Source organism: Oratosquilla oratoria, chromosome 42 (assembly GCF_046742065.1).
Source record: "Oratosquilla oratoria isolate Oo_2021 chromosome 42, ASM4674206v1, whole genome shotgun sequence".
Classification (NCBI taxonomy): domain Eukaryota; kingdom Metazoa; phylum Arthropoda; class Malacostraca; order Stomatopoda; family Squillidae; genus Oratosquilla; species Oratosquilla oratoria.
Window position 1 is genome coordinate 20,102,693 of NC_134818.1, and position 19,144 is coordinate 20,121,836.

Genomic DNA, 19,144 nt, shown 5'->3' on the forward strand with positions numbered 1-19,144 from the left:
ACCTCAAACGCGGCGGTGAAGGAGGACCTAGATGGACACCGACGACTTGTGAAGAAGCAATTAGACAGGATTAGCCCCAGCAGCGAAGGGGATGGGGAGGGTGAGGGAGGGTGAGTGGTGGTGGGCAGGATGGGGTGAGGGAAAAGTCTACAGCGTTCACGATGAGAAAGGATACGAGTCAGGAATCTTATGGTTTAGCTTTTGTTAACCTCGTGATGGGAGTGGGGGGCTGGCTGTAGGAAGCAAAGGGGGAGATGAAGAAGGGAGAAGTATCTGTATTTCGTCGCCGTTAACCGGCGCTTCTATCCTCGGGGACAGTATCTCGACGAAGAAGTGGAGGAAACGTGGTGTTGAAGGAGATGTTCAGAGAAAGGAAAAAGAAAGGGATAGTATAATCTATAATTGATAATGGTTTTTTTTTGTTTCATTGTTTGTTTGTTTATTTTTAGGGTATTGGAGATTAGTCTTCGTTCATAAGGAATGCTGTGTTACTCTGCCCCATAAAAATTTCATTAAAATCTTTTAAGTACTGACTACTCCCTCCAACCTCTCTCCTTTAAGACTTACTTCTAAATAGCTGCCATTTTCTCACCTTGCACATCTCATCACCTTACTTCTACCCACATTTACCTTCGGGTTTCTCTTCTGGCATACATTCCTAAGCTCCGTTACTAATTCCCCTAATCCCTCTTCTGACCCTGCCACATGCGCAGTGTCGTACGCAAACAACAACTGGCTCACCTCCCGCTTTTCTCCATTCCATCTAATATCTCCAGTCCCCTGCCCATTACCCTCGCCTTTACCTCCTGCATCACTCCATCCATGTACACATTGAACAGCTATGGCGCCATGACTCAACCCTGTCGCAGTCCCACCTTTACCTCAAACCACTCGCTCTCTCCATTTCCAATTCTAACACAGGCTCTACTGCTCTCGTAAAAACACTTTACTGCCTCTAACAGCTTTCCCCTAATCCCATATATCTACAGGACCTCCCACAGTGCCCTTCTGTTAGGTGAGGTCAAGTAAGTTGATGAGATGTACAAGGAAAGAGGATGGCAGCGAGTTGAAAGTAAGTCTTAAAGAAGAGAGGCTGGAGAAAGTGGATAGATTTAGGTATTTGGACATGTGCTAGGAAAAGGAGTGATGGGGATTGAGAAGTGTCATGAGAAATAGTTATTTGAGAGTGGATGGAAAGAGGATACTATATGAAGGGGTGATTGTGCCGACGGTGCTGTGTGGGGCAGAAACATTACATGGAATTTAAGAGAGACAGAGAAGAAAAGTTTAAGTGTGTTTGAGATCAAATGTCTGAGAAGCATGGAAGGAGTTACAAGGTTGGATAGCGTGAGAAACAAGGAGGTGAGGAGGAGAGTGGGGGTGGAAAAGGAGATGGCTAATAAGGCCGATGAAAGAGTATAGGGATGGTTTGGACACATGAAAAAAATGAGCGAGGAAAAATTAGTAAGTGTGGAAGGCAAAGGTGGATAGAGTGAATTTGAGGGGACGACCGAGGATGAGATGGATGGATGGTACGAAAAGGGCATTGAGCAAGGAGGGGATAAGGTAGGAGATAGAGATGAGCGGAAAATGGCTGTGTATAGATGATACTATGATGCAAGAAAGGGAGGGGATGGGGAGGTGTAAGGAGTGGTTATATATGAATGATATTTTGACGCAGCCCGAAAGGATTTTTCCCGTTTTCTATGTTAATGAATGAAGGTACGGAGAGGGAGGAGGAGTCACAGATTAAGTGAAGCGGCATTACTGTGGATATGTTGTGTCTTGCTGTATCACTTTTGACCCAGGGCAGTGGGCGGGATACAGGGATGACCCATCATCCATGAGTGGCTAAAATGAGAGGGAAGAAAGGGTGGTGGATGGGAGTGGAATGAGTGGGATTGAAATGGATGGGAGTGGCTACTTGCCTTTTGACTTGGCTACCTCCCTGATAAAGGGGAAAAAGCATTTGGTAGATAGAAGTATTGACTACATAAAACTAATGCAGTTAGTACACCAAACTGGGTGGGAGGGAGGAATATAGAAGGGGAGAGAGAGAAGAGGGAAGTGAGGGAGAAAGTGAAAGGAAAAGGAAAGTGGAAATAAGAATTGGTATATGAAAGGAATTATTCCGACTGAAAAGAATATATATGTATATATATATATATATATATATATATATATATATATATCACTAATAAAAATGTAGTAGCACACTTGTAAATCAAAACTAATCACAATTGGAGCAGAAGAAAAAAAATAACGATGAATCTATATATTTCGACTATAAGCTACTGTCCTATTCAGTAGTACAGAATGGGAGGAGGGTGCTATACTTATATAGCACTCTTATAAAAAGAGGGACAGGGGAAGAATCAATTATTGACCTAGAGGTCATGCGGTGCGAGGTCAGGTGGAAGATACTTATTGACAATGTTAATCATAACTCAAGATATAATGTCCGGAGACCACTGCCCCTTTGAAATATTCATATTGAGAATATATTCTATTAATGTGGACTCAACCATCTTCTTCCTGAACCTACAACTTGATTTATATATAAGATCGGCATTGATCCAGTCGAGACGGTGATTAAACTGCCTCACGTGCTGGACTACGGGCAAGAAAGTTCGAGAGTGTACCGCCACCTTAACCAATGAAAGAATATCTAAAAAGGACTGTAGATTACAGTCGAAATATATAGGTTCACCGTTTCCAGTATTTTCTTCTGCTCCGACTGTATATGTATATATATATATATATATGTATATATGTACATATGTATATATATATATATATATGTACATATATATATATATATATATATATATGTATATATATATATATATACAGAATATATATGTATATATATATGTATATACATATATACTGTATGTATATATATGTATGTATATATATATATATATATGTATATATATATATATATATATATATAAATATATATATATAATATTTGTGGGTGTTTAAATGTATGTATATATCTAGAGACCTTCCCATAATTCCGTCCACGACATCTACCACCCTATGGAGTTCCACCTCCATTCCATCACTTTGATCATTTGCACGTCACCTCAATCTGTGCCATGAATTTTCATCACACCCATATATAAATTATGTCATTGTCACTAAAATAATTTGAAAAAGTGCAAAACGTACATAACGTCGTGAATAGATATAGAACGCTCCACTGTGCTTTACTGCCTTTTGGCATATTCCTGTGCTTAGCTCTACGGATAAGTCTGCAGTTCGCAAAATAAAAGAGTATCAACAAGAAGATCATAAATGCAGAAGTCGCCGTATTTTTCAACCATATATATATATATATATATATATATATATATATATATATATATATATATATATATATATATATATATATATATATGTGTGTTACTTGAGCTGTATAGTAAGGCCACCAGCTAGCTAGGCCTGTCGTGGTCTACCGCTGTCGTTAGCGTTACCCAGGGAGCACTACGTGGAAGTGACAGTCGGATTTTCCCCCCCATATATATATATATATATAATATATATATATATATCATATATATAATATATATATATATATATATATTACAAAGGATTACAAAGGCGGAGCATACGGCCAGTAGACCTTTTGATCCATATCTAGGTCGGATGCGAAAAAAAAATCATATTAATAATAAAATGATAAAAACTATAATAATGTAAATAACAAATAAAATACATAAATAGATGCATAGGTATAGTTAAATAACAAACAAACAGGTAAATAGTAAATAATAATAAATTGACATATAACTAATAATAAATGAAAATCAAACACAAAAGATAACAAAACAAAATATATATATATACATATATATATATATATATATATATATATATATATATATATATATATATATATATATATATATATGTCTATATATTTGTGTGTGTGTGTATATGTGCGTGTGTGTGTGCAAATACACACACACATACAAACATTATATATATATATATATATATATATATATATATATATATATATATATATATATATATATATATCGGTGATTGTGGTGGGTGATAGGTGATGGTGGATGGTGGTGTGTGGTGAGTAGGAGTGGATGAGGGGATAGAGTCCATAACAATTTTCTTGTATTCTCGAAGTTAAGAGCTCGTTTGGACCTATTTATCAGTTCTCCAAGTTCGAAAAATGTTGTTCTCAAAAATAAGCTGCCAAAGTTTGGGGAAATATATGATGCGCACTATACATACAATATATGAATGTATTTGTACGTATATATATACATATATGTATATATATATATATATATATATAAAGATATATATATATATACATATGTATATATATACATATATGTATATATATATATATATTATATATATATATATGTATATATACATATATATATATATACATATATATATATATATATATATATATGTGTGTGTGTGTGTGTGTGTGTGTGTGTGTGTGTGTGTGTGTGTGTGTGTGTGTGTGTGTGTATTCACTTGGTCTTTGGATCACGTGTTGGACTCGTGATCAACAGCTATTTCCTTCCTGGAAGAGAGCTCAGAGCTCGTAGGTCCGATCTATGGGTAATGCTATGACCTTGCACACACACACACACCCAACTCCCCGCCCACGAGAGTCAGAGTAACGACCCGAAGCGCAGCGGTACCGAAATAATTTCGGCCCTGGGCAGGATTCGAACCAGGAACTCCAGGCCACTATCGTGGCAGTTCAGTGCTCTACCAACTGCGGTGTGTGTGTGTGTGTGTGTGTGTGTGTGTGTGTGTGTGTGTGTGTGTGTGTGTGTGTGTGTGTGTGTGTGTGTCTGTTTGTATGTGTGTATGTGGACGGGATCCCGGTCTATCAAGAGGACCTTCAGGGTGAGGTCCACCATATTTTTATTTATCCATTTATTTGTTTATTTATCAATTCATTTATGTACTTATTTGTTATTATTTCTTTTCAATTAAAATTTGCTATGCTCGTTTCAGTAATATATATACAAAGCAACTGTAATATTCCTATTATTTAACATAATGTGTCACGATATTGTGTGTGGATAAAGTTTTCTTATAGACCGCTGTCATTCTTAAAACCTATTTTTTTTATTTTTTTTATTCCTGTATCTTTTTCTGTTTTTCACAAGGTATCAGGTCAGGCTATGAACACATAGTTTAGTGAAATTCCTTTGAACTAATTATACACTGTTTTTTTTTTGTTTTTTTTGTTCTCTGGTTCCTGTTTCCATAACTGATGTGGACGCATTTATCTTGTTGTTGAGATGAGGGAGAGAGGATGGGGGAACTGAAGATAAATCCCAATATGATCAGATATTCTTTCATTGACTAAGATGGAGGCACACTAAGCATTTCTCGGTAGCATGCTACTGATTTTGCTACCTCGTTTGAGTAGAAACGACTTCGGTTACGGTTTTTCAAAATTCCAAATGACAGATTACTCTTGCGTCATATAGTGAGAAGCTGAATGACGAACTAAGAGATATTAAACCAATACTAATGTTAAAGACATCATTGAGATGTTCTTTTGGAAGTCCAGAATATTGTAACCGAAGTCGTTTCTACTCAAACGAAGTAATAAAAGCAAGCAAATAGAGGTGTTCAAGTGGATCAAAGGCTTTAACAAGGGTGATGCAAACAAGATCATCATATTAAAACAACAGGGCAGGACTCGCAGTAATGGTTTTAAACTGGACAAATTTAGATTTAAGAAGAAAATAGGCAAAAATTGGTTTACTAATAGGGTGGTCGACGAATGGAATAGACTTAGAAACCATGTAGTAAGCGCTGAAACTATCAGTTGTTTTAAGAAACGATTAGAAAATTTTTATGGATGGGGATGACAGGTGGTGATGGGTACGGAGCTGCCTAGTGTAGGCCTTATGGTCTCTTGTAGTCTCTTTCATTCTTATGTTCATATGTTCAGCGTTCTGCTTTAGTGCCACGCCATATTTAGACTTGTTGATTTAGGGTGACGACTGGCTTCTTCATGTATTCATGGTTCTCGGGTGTATCATCGACCTCATAAAATCTATACTTTTTATAAACATGTGAATAAAAGTCAGTCTAAATGCATTAATCAGAATAGCCTTAATATACGAATTTTACTAATCTGAATAAAAATCACCTGTAACAGAACAGGGATTTCTAACGTTAGAGAAATGAATAACATAACCCTCTCATCAGAATAACATACTTAATAGATTTCATTCAAGCTTGCTATAAAAGGCGGCTAGAAACAGAGGGGTACCTCTGTCACTTTTACTGGTTTCGAGTTAAGCACGGGTATACGAATATATATATATATATATATATATATATATACATATATATATATATATATATATATATGTGTATATATATATATATGTGTATATATATATATATATATATATATATATATATATATATATATATATATAAGTTTTCGCTTTCATGATCGGTGCAAAACTCGAAACCAATAAAATTGGCGGGGATGCCCCTCTGTTTCTGGACTCAATATGTGTAGAGTAGCCCCCAGAGTGATCAAAACCGTGTGGCATCAGCTTAAGCGAACACATTTGAAGGATTCCAACAATGCAGGAGTCAAACTCGATCGAGTATATCATTAAGTGAATAGCCACAGTGTTTATTTTGTTTGAACAGCTGATTGATCGTGGAGTGACGAGTCTGTTTGTTGACTCGGGAATATCCACGAATATAATGAGTTTAGATAAACAAACATTTGCGGCGATGATGAGACTTTTAAGAGAACGTCGATTTAATCGTGTAAAAAAAACGTTCATGCCTCAGACATTAGCGTAAATGTCTCAGCTGATTCCTGTGATGCCCATCTGCCCAGGCTGTCCGCGGATATGGCGGCATATTTGGCTAGCATGTTAGTTGCTTTTGCTACTTCCTTTGACTAGAAATGACCTCGGTTATAATATTCTAGACTTCCTTAACCCATTCAACTCCGATGACAAGATGTCTTGTCATTTGGTCAAATAAAACAAAAAATCATAATAAAACAACAAAATGTTTGATGATCAGACAGCACCAGAAAAATATGACGTCATCAGTCCTCCTCGAGGAGGACTGATGACGTCATATTTTTCTGGTGCTGTTTGATCATCAAACATTTTGTTGTTTTATTATGATTTTTTGTTTTATTTGACCAAATGACAAGACATCTTGTCATCGGAGTTGAATGGGTTAAGAACATCTCAACAGTTTTGTGTCTAACATTCGTATTTTAGGTTTAACTTCTCATAGTTCGTCATTCAGCTTCTCACTAGATGACGCAAGAGTAATTTGACATTTGGTAATTTGAAAAAAAAAGTAACCGAAGTCGTTTCTACTCGAACGAAGTAGCAAAAGTAAGTAGCATGCTAGCGAGAAATGCCTAGTGTGCCGCCACCAGCTAACAAAGGGTTTCAGCTATAATGCGCCTCAAGGCGTATGCCTATATTAACTCCTTTCAACATGGTACATTGTTCTCGACCGAATCATTGAACATTAACCAGAAACATACATACATACGAGTACATACATACATACATACATACATATATACATATACCAAAGGCCTTTTCCCCCTTACACGGGCGGTAGCCAAAAAACAAAGACATAGAAACCACTCCCGCCCATTCCATCCGCTACATACTCCACTCCCCTCTACCCTCTTCCCTTCCTCTTATCTTAGCACCTCTTGGATGACGGGTCATCCCTGTATCTTGTCCACTGCCCTGGGTCAGAAGCAGTGTCGCAAGACACAGCAATGCCGCTTCATTAAATCGGCGAGACCCCCCTCTCCGTCCCCTCATCAAGAAAAGGAGAAGACGGGGAGAAATCCCTTCGGGCTACGTCGATTTATTTCTCATACTTACTCCCCCACTCCCCATCCCCCACCCCACCCCCCTCATGCATCACAGCATCATCCATACACAACCAGAAACAGGTTTGTAAAATGTATGACTATGCTGAAGAAATCAACACACCTGTAAATCCTTTTTTGCTGAATAAAATTCTCAGACTGCAGTTGAAATAATTACCAAACCCATAAAACACAGCGAAATGGTTTAATATATAACGCGGAGAGAAAATGTAGCGTAGATAGATTAATATTACATATATAGTGGACTCTCATTTTGTATATAATGATGTTTCAATGATTAAAATTTGTTAACGGGAAAATCCATGAGGTACAAGATTTCATTAAAATTTGATGGAAAGTGTGTTTTGTGGCTGGGATCAAGTAAAAGCAGAATAGAAAATTAATTATGTATTTTGCTCTTCTTTTGCCGGGCAATAGTGTGGTGAAAGAAGAAAAAATAATAGATAAAATTGAAATTCATCAAACGATGTAAAGATGAATCAGTTGTCAGATGCAGACATTTTCTTGATTTATTTTATTTAATTTATTTATTCATTTATTGATCTATTTTTTGTAAATGTCAAGTGACTTACGTGTACTGTGTACAGGTAGCCTTTATACTAAGGTATGCAGAGTGTTTAGTAAATAATTAATGAGAATTTTTCACAGGAGGGATAGTACGTTCACATGGCTCAAAGCTGATGTAGTCAAACACTTCGTTGATATGTTTCAGTGTAGTCATTGTTATATACGTTGTATGTGTGTGTGTGTGTGTGTGTGTGTGTGTGTGTGTGTGTGTGTGTGTGTGTGTGTGTGTGTGTGTGTGTGTGTGTGTGTGTGTATGTATGTATGTGTGTGTGTGTGTGTGTGTGTGTGTGTGTGTTTGTGCGTTCCAAACTTCATCATGGACCAGAAGTTCCATGACTTTGTTCCACTATCGTTCACACAACCAACCACACAAAGTATTACTTGGCAACTGTGTGTTCACTCGCAATTATTGCCAAGTACCCTTTTTTTCTGCGAGACTTCGTGACTGAAACCTCTTGGTCACAGGCTTTCTTGTATGCGGCAACTCTAGGGAGACTGGATGCTTCGTTTCGGAGACCTTTCGGTAACCTTTTCCAGACACTTAAATATAACGAAACCCTTCTCTTCTCTTACCCTTTACCCCTTCTTAAAGGTCGCTTATACGCTGTGATTACTCCAAATGATCGGGAGTTAATATGAACTTTATTCATGAAAGAGATTCCAAGCTTTTTTGACTCTCAATACGATGTTTGACACTTGACTGATTAAAACTTCCTGGATTGTGCCGAGTGGCGAGATGGTATGGATCATGCCTCACACGGCATGGACACTCGTTTGAATCTAACAGCTACTGGTGAGTTTGTCTTGGCCTGGAAATCCAAACACACAGGGCAAAGGTTTTGATTCCAGTCTCAGCTAGTCTCCTAACATCCCCTCCCCTCCCCTCCTCCTCTCCCCCTACCCCTCCTTTCCCCCGTCATAAGAGTTCAAGGGTCAAACGAGGAAATTGAGAGAGTTGAAATAGGATATTATTATTGATATTATTATCATTATTGTTATTATTGTTATTATTGTCATTATTATTGTCATTATCATTAGCATACCTTTATCATCATCATTACCATCATTATAATTATTGTTGTCATTATTATTGTCATCATCATCATCATCATCATCACTACTACTACTACTACTAATACCTCTACTACTACTACCACCACTACTACTACTACCACTACTAATACCTCTACTACTACTACCACCACTACTACTACTACCACTACTACTACTACCACTACTACTACTACTACTACTACTACTACTACTTCTACTTCTACTACTACTACTTCTACTACTACTACTACTAGTACTACTACTACTACTTTACCAGCGTAGGCTTGTAACGTCATTTTGATTAAATACTTTTTATGCTTCTATTCTTACATTTCATTGCATACAATACACCATTGTCCAAGATAAAAATACAATTATCAGTAAAAAGAAAATCGGATATTATGCATGTCCTGATAAAGCGCAGTTTATTACTTCATAAAACACCATTGTTCAGAATAAAAGTATTATTTGACCAAAAAAAAAAATTCAAGTCATAATAATTCGTTTGAAGTGTTTGTCCGAGATAGGGGTCTCGACCAGTGGAAGGCTTCAGGCTTGAGTCCACACCTTTATCTGTATAAAATCGCCTGTTCTTGGCTGGGATAAAATATATAAAGTTTGCCACATCATTAAACGTGATTCCTTAATGATCGCAACGGGTGAGCTGGAATTTTAGGTCCATATCCGTGCCTCTGTAGGCTGGGATCTTAGCTATGTTCATGCCACGTTAGGCTGGGAATCTACTCTGTGTTTATAGCACATCGAACTGAAGATAGCAACGATAAGTTATCAAAAAATATATATATACAAACAAAAATCAAATTAGTCACCTAAGTAACCCCTTTACTCGGATCCGTAGGGGTGAAGTACATTTCATCCAGGGTAGGACCTCCACTTCGTATTACTATGCAAGTCTATGGAGGCATTCACACACAACCGCACATTTTTTCCTTGTTTGTGCGGTACCACCGCAGTTTCCGTGCGTTTCAAACCGCTAGTGTGAACATGGCCTTAGTATGGGGGCTTCCCCCCCCCAATAACCCGTTTCCCACAACAGTGTCTGTATTTTAAGCTTCCCAGAGCTCATTTGACGTATTTAATGCTTCTTTCACCCAAGGGAGCTCCATTTTTGTTTCTAGCCTCGCCCCCCTCCCTCCCTCCCCCTCCTCCTCCCCCTCCCTACTCCTCCTTCTGCCGCTCTCTTCTCCTCCCATATCCCCTCCTCCCTCTCCCACTCCCCTCCCCTCCTCCCTCTCCCACTCCCCTCCCCTCCTCCCTCCCCCTCCTCCTCCTTCCTCTCCCTACTCCTCCCTCTGCCCCTCCCTTCTCCTCCCATTCCCCCTCCTCCCTCTCCCACTCCTCCTCCTCCCTACTCCTCCTTCTGCCCCTCTCCCACTCCTCCTCCCTTCCTCCCTCCCCCCTCCACCTCACCCTCCCTACTCCTCCCTCTACCCCTCCCTTCTCCTCCCATCCCCCCTCCTCCCTCTCCCATTCCTCCTCCCCCTCCTCCTCCCTCCCCTTCCCCCTCCCCTTCCCCACTCTTCACGTATAATTCGTTTTTATATTCCATAGCCGACGTTTAAAACGCACTTTTTTTTTTTTGCTTCCAGCAATTCGTATTTGCTGTTTCGTTCATTTGCATATTGATTTAATTTTGTTTTTATTTATTTTGCAATTGTTATCTTTTCAGTCGGGATGTACGAGCCTTTTCTTCTGAAATATCACACAAGTTGATAAAAGTGTAGAAAAAATATATGTAGAAGATCAATGAGATAAAATATACAAATATTGATATACTAAGAAGATATTCCAGTCACGTGATATTCGGTGCAGCGACATTTGTTTGTGGCTGACGTCAAACGATTTTATTCACCGGAAGGCCTGGGGTCTTGATCAATATCAACCTCGTTCAGGTCTTGGCCCGGCTCTTATATAATTGTTTATTTACTATTTATTCATCTATTTATTCATTTATTTGTGTGTTATCTACTTGTATGTTTATTTATGTATCAATTCATTGATTCAAGCATTTCTTTATTTCTTTAATTATTTATTAATTTATGCTTTTATTCATTTATATATAATTCATCAATTCTTTTTCACTGGTTTATTTGTTTCTGATTGATTGATTGATCATTTATTTATTTACATAACTATTTAACTTTTTTATTGATCTGTTTTTGTACAAAATTATTACTGTACGTCAGAGTACAAAAGAGATCAATTTTCTAGGAAAAATTTCAAATAATTTATACACATTAATAGAAACATATTTTTTTTCTATGTTCTCTATCAATCCCTATTTATCATGCACTTCCTAGAATTGAGCAAGAACCTACGTTCCTGTACCAGCGTTGTATGCTGTCCACCTATGCATCTAGATCAGATTCAATATCTAACGTTCAGAAATGTGTGAGACTTCTAGTAATAATCTGAAGAATTCTGGTCCAGACCTGAGGCTTCAGAAACCGTTCTACCAGTATCTCGCTTCGCCCAAGCCTTTGATCATTTCAGGAAATTTCATTAACTTTCTTTACTTTCGTCGGTGTCGCCTTAATGTGGAAAAAATTTACCTTTTGATGCCTCGCGTGGCGGGAAGGCCTAAGGGCAAAGTCAGGAAATGGGTTTTCTCAACTCTGGAAATACAGCTTTCATAGAATAGTACAAAGAGAGAGAGAGAGGGGGGGAGGAGACAACAGGGAGATAGAGAAAGAGGAGAGATATGAATATACATACATCTGTATACACACACACACATATATATATACAGTATATATATATATATATATATATATATATACACTTATGCAATATATACGCACATGTGTGCGTAAGTATATACATATATATATAGGAAGATGCCTGTCTACTAGTCTGTTCCCAGGGCAGAACCACGATTTTCAAGATTAAGAAATCTTATTTTGTGGAAGGATGCATATCAGTTCTGCGTAGATTGGTAAGAAGGTCTTAAGTTCACATTTGAATTAACGGAATCATATGACATTTTTCTTCTCATTTCAGCTTATTATTATATGCACACGTAAGTCTGCTCACACTTCTTCCTGAATTTAGTGGCATACAGATATAATACATCGAATTCCTACTAGTGGTAGGTCACTCATTCATTCATTAGTTTATACGTACGTTATATCCATTATCGGTCAACCAGTATCATAAGAATCTAAATATTAAGCACCCCCCATACACTCGCAGGCGGCCTGTCCGGACATGCATTCAGGCGGCCTGAACGCACGGCCGGAGGCCACCCCCACACACACTCACGCTCGTGCATTCAGAGAAACCTTCAATTCAAGGAAGTGTGGCGTAGTGTGTGGACCAACATGGCCTATGTAATGGACGGCGTGGGACTAGAGTTCTTCGCTGAAACAGTCATAGCAGTGGTGATTAATAACAGGAATAATAAGAAAAGAAGGCAGAGAAAAACGTCGACCAAGGAATGGGTGCAGAAAAGAGGACCATCCTAAACTTGCTGGAGATGCTGAGGCTACACCTATATGATTGGTTTAATTACCTATGAATGGATACTGGAAACATATTTACAGGTATTGTCCATTGTAAGTCCACTCTTTGAAAAACGAGACACGCGTATGCGGAAGGCAATTACAGTGAATGGAAGACTAATACCTGCTCTTCGCTTTTTGGCCACAGGACGTTCCTGTGAAGACCTGAAATACTTTGTATGTATTTCTCCTCAAGCCCTGAGAAAAATCATACTTGAAACATGTAATGTGATCAAAAGATCATTACAAATGGAGATTAAAGTACTACAAACAGGGTTTGTACACATCATCTGCACCAACACTTGCGATGCCATTTATGCTTAAGCTGTATAGATGAGCTTAAAGTATATAGCAAAGGTAACTCTATACTATCATTAACTTACTTAACAACAAGGACGGCGATTGGATTCAGAAGATATCCTAATGGAAAGTTTGTTTAGCCCTGTGGATAGTGTCCATAGTAGTAGATAGTACCATGAACGGTACCTCTAGAAGCTAAACTCAAAGTAGAAAACACCAAAACCCACCGGACTTCATTGCTCCTGAAACCTTTTCATTTTATTTCCAGATAGGGCTTCTCAAATCATTATTTCTTTCACTGTTTCCCTTGTTCCTGAGGGATTTGTTTTCAGTCACTTCATCATATGCATGATTTTTCTTTTGCTTATCAGCATATTCATTTCTATTTTCCAAACGCATGGATAATCTTGATAAAGTTAGATTAATTCGGTCGAACACTGCTTTTCTTCTTCATATTGATTTCTGACCGTCATTATCTGACGGTGCAACCGAGTAATATGCTGCCGGTGATAGGTCAATAGTGCCCACACACACACTCACATCGGCCGGAACAGGTGTCACGTCAAATACATATTTGACGTGACACCTGTTCTTTGAATCCACTGATATTTTTAATCGTATAATTTGCACTCCCCAGTCAGTATCATATATGAAATTTACAATCACCCGGTGTACATTATACGTGCAATACACACTCCCTCTGATTAATAAGAACTCCCCAGTCTCCAGAAACCAGTTTCGTTGAACAATGGTTAGAATAGGTTAGGTTAGATTAGATTAGTATAGGTTGGGTTGGATTAGGTTAATTTAGGTAGATTAGGTGAGGTCAGAATAGGTTGGGTTAGGTTAGGTTCGGTTGGGTTGAATTAGGTTCGGTTGGGTTGAGTTAGGTTTGGTTGGGTTAGGTTACGTTACATTAGGTTGGATTAGGTTACGTTATGTCGGTTAGGCTGGGTTAGGTTAGATTGGGTTGAGTTGGGTTAGGTTAAATTGGGTCAGGTTGGGTTAGGTTAGCTTAGTTACGTTACGTTAGGTTGAGTTGGGTTAGGTTAAATTGGGTCAGGTTGGGTTAGGTTAGCTTAGTTACGTTACGTTAGGTTGAGTTGGGTTAGGTTAAATTGGGTCAGGTTGGGTTAGGTTATTTCCTCTCTCTATCCTCCATCTCTTTCTATTCCCCCTGTGTCTCCATCTCCCTCTTTATCCACCCCCTCTCTCTCTATCTATCTGTCTATCTGCCTATCTCTCTGTATCCCCTCTCATTTTATCTTTATCCCCCTCTCTCTATATACCTGTATATCCCTCCCTCCCTCTCTCTCCCTCTATCCCCCCTCTCACACTATCCCCCCTTTCTTTATCCCCTTTCTCTATCCCCCTCTGTCTCTGTCTATCCCTCTCTCTCTTTCTCCACCCCCTCTCTCTCTATCCTCTCCTTTCTCTTTCTATCCCCCTTTCTCTATCCCTCTCTCTCTCTCTCTATCGCCCTCTCTTTCTTTCTGTATCCCTCTTTTCTCTATTACCCCCTCTCTTTCCATCCCCCGTCTCTCTCTACCTCCCCTTTCTCTATTCCCCCTCCTCTCTCTCTTTATCCCCTCATGTCTCTCTCTCTCTCTATCCTCATTCTCTCTATCCCTCTTCTCTTTTTCTACCCCTTCTTTCTCTATCTCCCCTCTCTACTCCCCTCTCTCTTTCTCTACCCCCCTTTCACTATCATCCCACTCTCTCTCTCTATCCACCTCTGTCTCTCTCTATCCCTCTATCTCTATCCCCCTCTCGATCTCTCTCTATCCCCCCTCTTTGCCTTTCCTTATTCCCTCTCTCTGTCTCTCTCAATCCCCCTTCCTCTTTATTCCCACTCTCTATCTTCCCGATCTCTCTCTCTATCCTCCATATCTTACTATTCCTCCCTCCCTCTCTATCTCTCTCTTACTATCCCTCTCCATCTCTCACTATCCTCTCTCTCTCTCTCTCTCTCTCTCTCTCTCTCTCTCTCTCTCTCTCTCTCTCTCTCTCTCTCTCTCTCTCTCTCTCACTATCCTCTCTCTCTCTCTCTCTCTCTCTCTCGACATGAACATGGAAAATGCCGTATGTGAGTGAACTTTCAAAGGGCTCATATGCATGTATGAAATCAAACATCATCATATTTTATGGAAATATATTTAATAGATTGTACAAATGTTTTGGTAAGTAATACATTACTAATTAATTTATGAAAAACTAATAAAGATTTTTTTCAATTAATAAGAAAAGTCTCTTCATTACATTTCACTCAATTTTTATATTCTGGGCGAACATGAGTGGGTGTGCGTGTGTATGTGTGTGTGCGTGTGCGTGTGTGTGTGTGTGTGTGTGTGTGTGTGTGTGTGTGTGTGTGTGTGTGTGTGTGTGTGTGTGTGTGTGTGTGTGTGTGTGTGTGTGTGTGTGTGTGTGTGTGTGTGTGTGTGTGTGTGTGTGTGTGTGTGTGTGTGTAAAAAGATACAGGGTGTGATGAAAAGAGATAGAATAGAAGAAAAAATAAATGAATGGAAGAGACGAGAGGGGAAAGATGATATATTATTATGTGGAAAACATATTTCCCTCTTCAGTTTTCACAGGAGCGACCAGTACTTCTTGATGAAAATGAATAAGATAAAGCGGAGAGGAGGGCGAAGATAAGGAAGAGAAAGAGGAGAAAGAGGATGAGGAAGAGGAGGAGAAGAAAGAGGAATTTACGGAGAAGGATTGTAAGGAGGAGGAGGAAGAGGAGAAAGAAGAGGAGAAGTAAGAATATGAATCGACGAGGGACAAAAACAGTTAAAACTGAAGTGAAAGGAATGAAAAGATGAAGAAGAAGAATTTGAAAGATAAAAAAAGAAAAATGAGGAGTAGATCGAGAAAGAAAGAATGAAAAGATATGGGGATAGAAAAGAAGAAGAAAATGAAACAGGAGGATTTAGAAGCAAGAGGAGAAACATAAGAATAGAAAAAAGTGAAAGAGTGAAGTAAACAGAAAACAAGAGGGAGAAGAAAAGAAGAAGGAAGAAGAGGAAGAGGAGGAAGAGGTAAAAAAAATTCACAGAGACCTCTAACAGAAAAAAAAAGATAAGAAAAAAGAAAAAAATATAATAAAGTACTTCATATCATAGAGTCACTGTGGAACTGGTCTTTGAAGGGGGAAGGAGAGCTCTGAAAGAAATTTCTCGAATTGAAAGGGGGCATTTGTGAGACTGTGGTATGACTAATTTGCATCTTGTCAGGGCGGGGTGTGTGCAAGCAGAAGCCCGCACGCACACACACACACACACACACACACACACACACACACACACACACACACACACACACACACACACACACACACACACACACACACACACACACACACACACAATTAAGTGGTAGGAGGAAGAGGAGAAGGAAAAAGAGGAAGAGGAGGAGGAGGCACAAGAGATCACAAATAAGTAAAGAAGAGAGGAGGGAAATGAGGGAAGAAATGGAAGAGAAGGAGAAGGCAATGAAATTGAGAGTATAGAGAAAACCTAATAGAAATGAGTAAAAATAATAGAAATTATATTTATGTAGTGAATAGAGAAACGGGGAGAATGAGAGTGGGTAGACAACATAGAGAGAGAGAGAGAGAGAGAGAGAGAGAGAGAGAGAGAGAGAGAGAGAGAGAGAGAGAGAGAGAGAGAGAGAGAGAGAGAGAGAGAGAGAGAGGCGAAATAAGAACGTGCGTGATTTAGTGAATAGAAAGAGACTGATAGAACGAGAGAGGAAAAGTGAGAGGTGGCAATAAGATATATGGAATAAATGATAAGCTGAACTTAATGGAATGGAGGAGGAGGAAGAGAAGGAGGAAGAGAAGGAGAAAGAGGGGGTAAAGTGATCAAGGAAATGGGAAGATCCTAAGAGCAGAGGAGGAAACGAAGTGAGAGAAATAAAAACGACCAAAGTGGAAATCACAGCAAAAAGGAAGAAAGAAGAGATAAAAGGGAGAAGAGAGAGACAGAGAGAGAGAGAGAGAGAGGGAGAGAGAGAGAAACAAGAAAGACGAGAAAGGAGCCATGAATAGATAAAGGGCAAATACGAAAAGACAAATAAATAGAGTAGCGTCTGGCTTTTGCAAGAATGGGAAAAAATGGCTCAGAAGTTGATTGTTTGTAGATACTTGATCGATTTATCTTCATGTGTGCGTGTGTGTGTCTGTGTGTATGAGATATATGTGCATGTCCATGTGTGTGTGTGTGTGTGTGTGTGTGTGTGTGTGTGTGTGTGTGTGTGTGTGTGTGTGTGTGTGTGTGTGTGTGTGTGTGTGTGTGTGTGTGTGTGTGTGTGTGTGTGTGTGTGTGTTTGTTCTTTCACGTAAATATTCCTGCCTATGTCCGAGTGCGACTATATGCAGACATATTAACTAATAGGCAGAACCACAGGACATGTGCGGCCGAACAAAATGGGCGTGACAATGGATGTGGCGTATGGAGAGGCTATACAATATCAAAGGTGAGCTGGACGTTGCGGTAACGTAGAATGCACGAAAACATAACAGGATACAAATGGATGAAATGCATAGGGAAATGTCTACATAACGTTTTAGCATTAGAGGTCTGGTTAATGTGTCAATATTGGGAAAGGATTGTGGTATTAGACAAAATGAAATCATGAAATGAAAATGGGACAACTGAAATGCATTTGGATGTAAACAGTGTCTAGGTGTCTAGGCGATTTTTAATGCCACAATTACCGTTACAGCCACACCGTCACAATTACCGTTACAGCTACACATTCATAATTACTGTTACAGCAACACCGTCACAATTACCGTTACAGCCACACCGTCACAATTACCGTTACAGCTACACATTCATAATTACTGTTACATACAGTCACCGTTACAGTCAGTCACCGTTACAGCCAGTCACCGTTACAGCCAATCACCGTTACATTCAGTCAACGTTAAAGTTAGTCAACGTTACAGTCAGTCACCGTTACAGTCAGTCACCATTATAGTCAGTCACCGTTACAGTCAGTCACCATTATAGTCAGTCACCGTTATAGTCAGTCACCGTTATAGTCAGTCACTGTTACAGTCAGTCACCGTTACAGTCAGTCACCGTTACAGTCAGTCACCGTTACAGTCAGTCACCGTTACAGTCAGTCACCGTTATAGTCAGTCACCGTTACAGTCACCGTTGAAGTCACACCGTTACAGTTACAATCACCGTCACCGGTAAAATAAGTTACAGTTACCGTAACAAATACCGTCACAGTTACTGTGACAATTACCGTTACCGTCACAGTTATCGTTGCCGTAAGTTACCGTTACCGTGTCAGTGATCGTTTCCGTCACATTTAACGTTACCGTCACAGTTACCGTTACAGTTACCGTTTTCGTCACAGTTACCATTATCGTCACAGTTACCGTTAGAACTGCCGTTACCGTTGCAATTGCCGTTGTCACATTTACCGTTACAATTACCGTTACCATTACAATCACAGCTACCGTTATTTTCTGTTACCGTTACAATTGCCTTTGCATTTACAATAACCATTACAATCAAAATTTGTTGTATTCACCGTTATCGTTACAATCACCGTTAGTTATATTTATAATAACCGTTGGTATTATTTCCATCATGATGATGATATTATTTCCATGATGATTGATAGTATTTCCATGATGATTGATAGTATTTCCATGATGATTGATATTATTTCCATGATGATTGATATTATTTCCATGATGATTGATATTATTTCCATGATGATTGATATTATTTCCATGATGATTGATATTATTTCCATGATGATTGATATT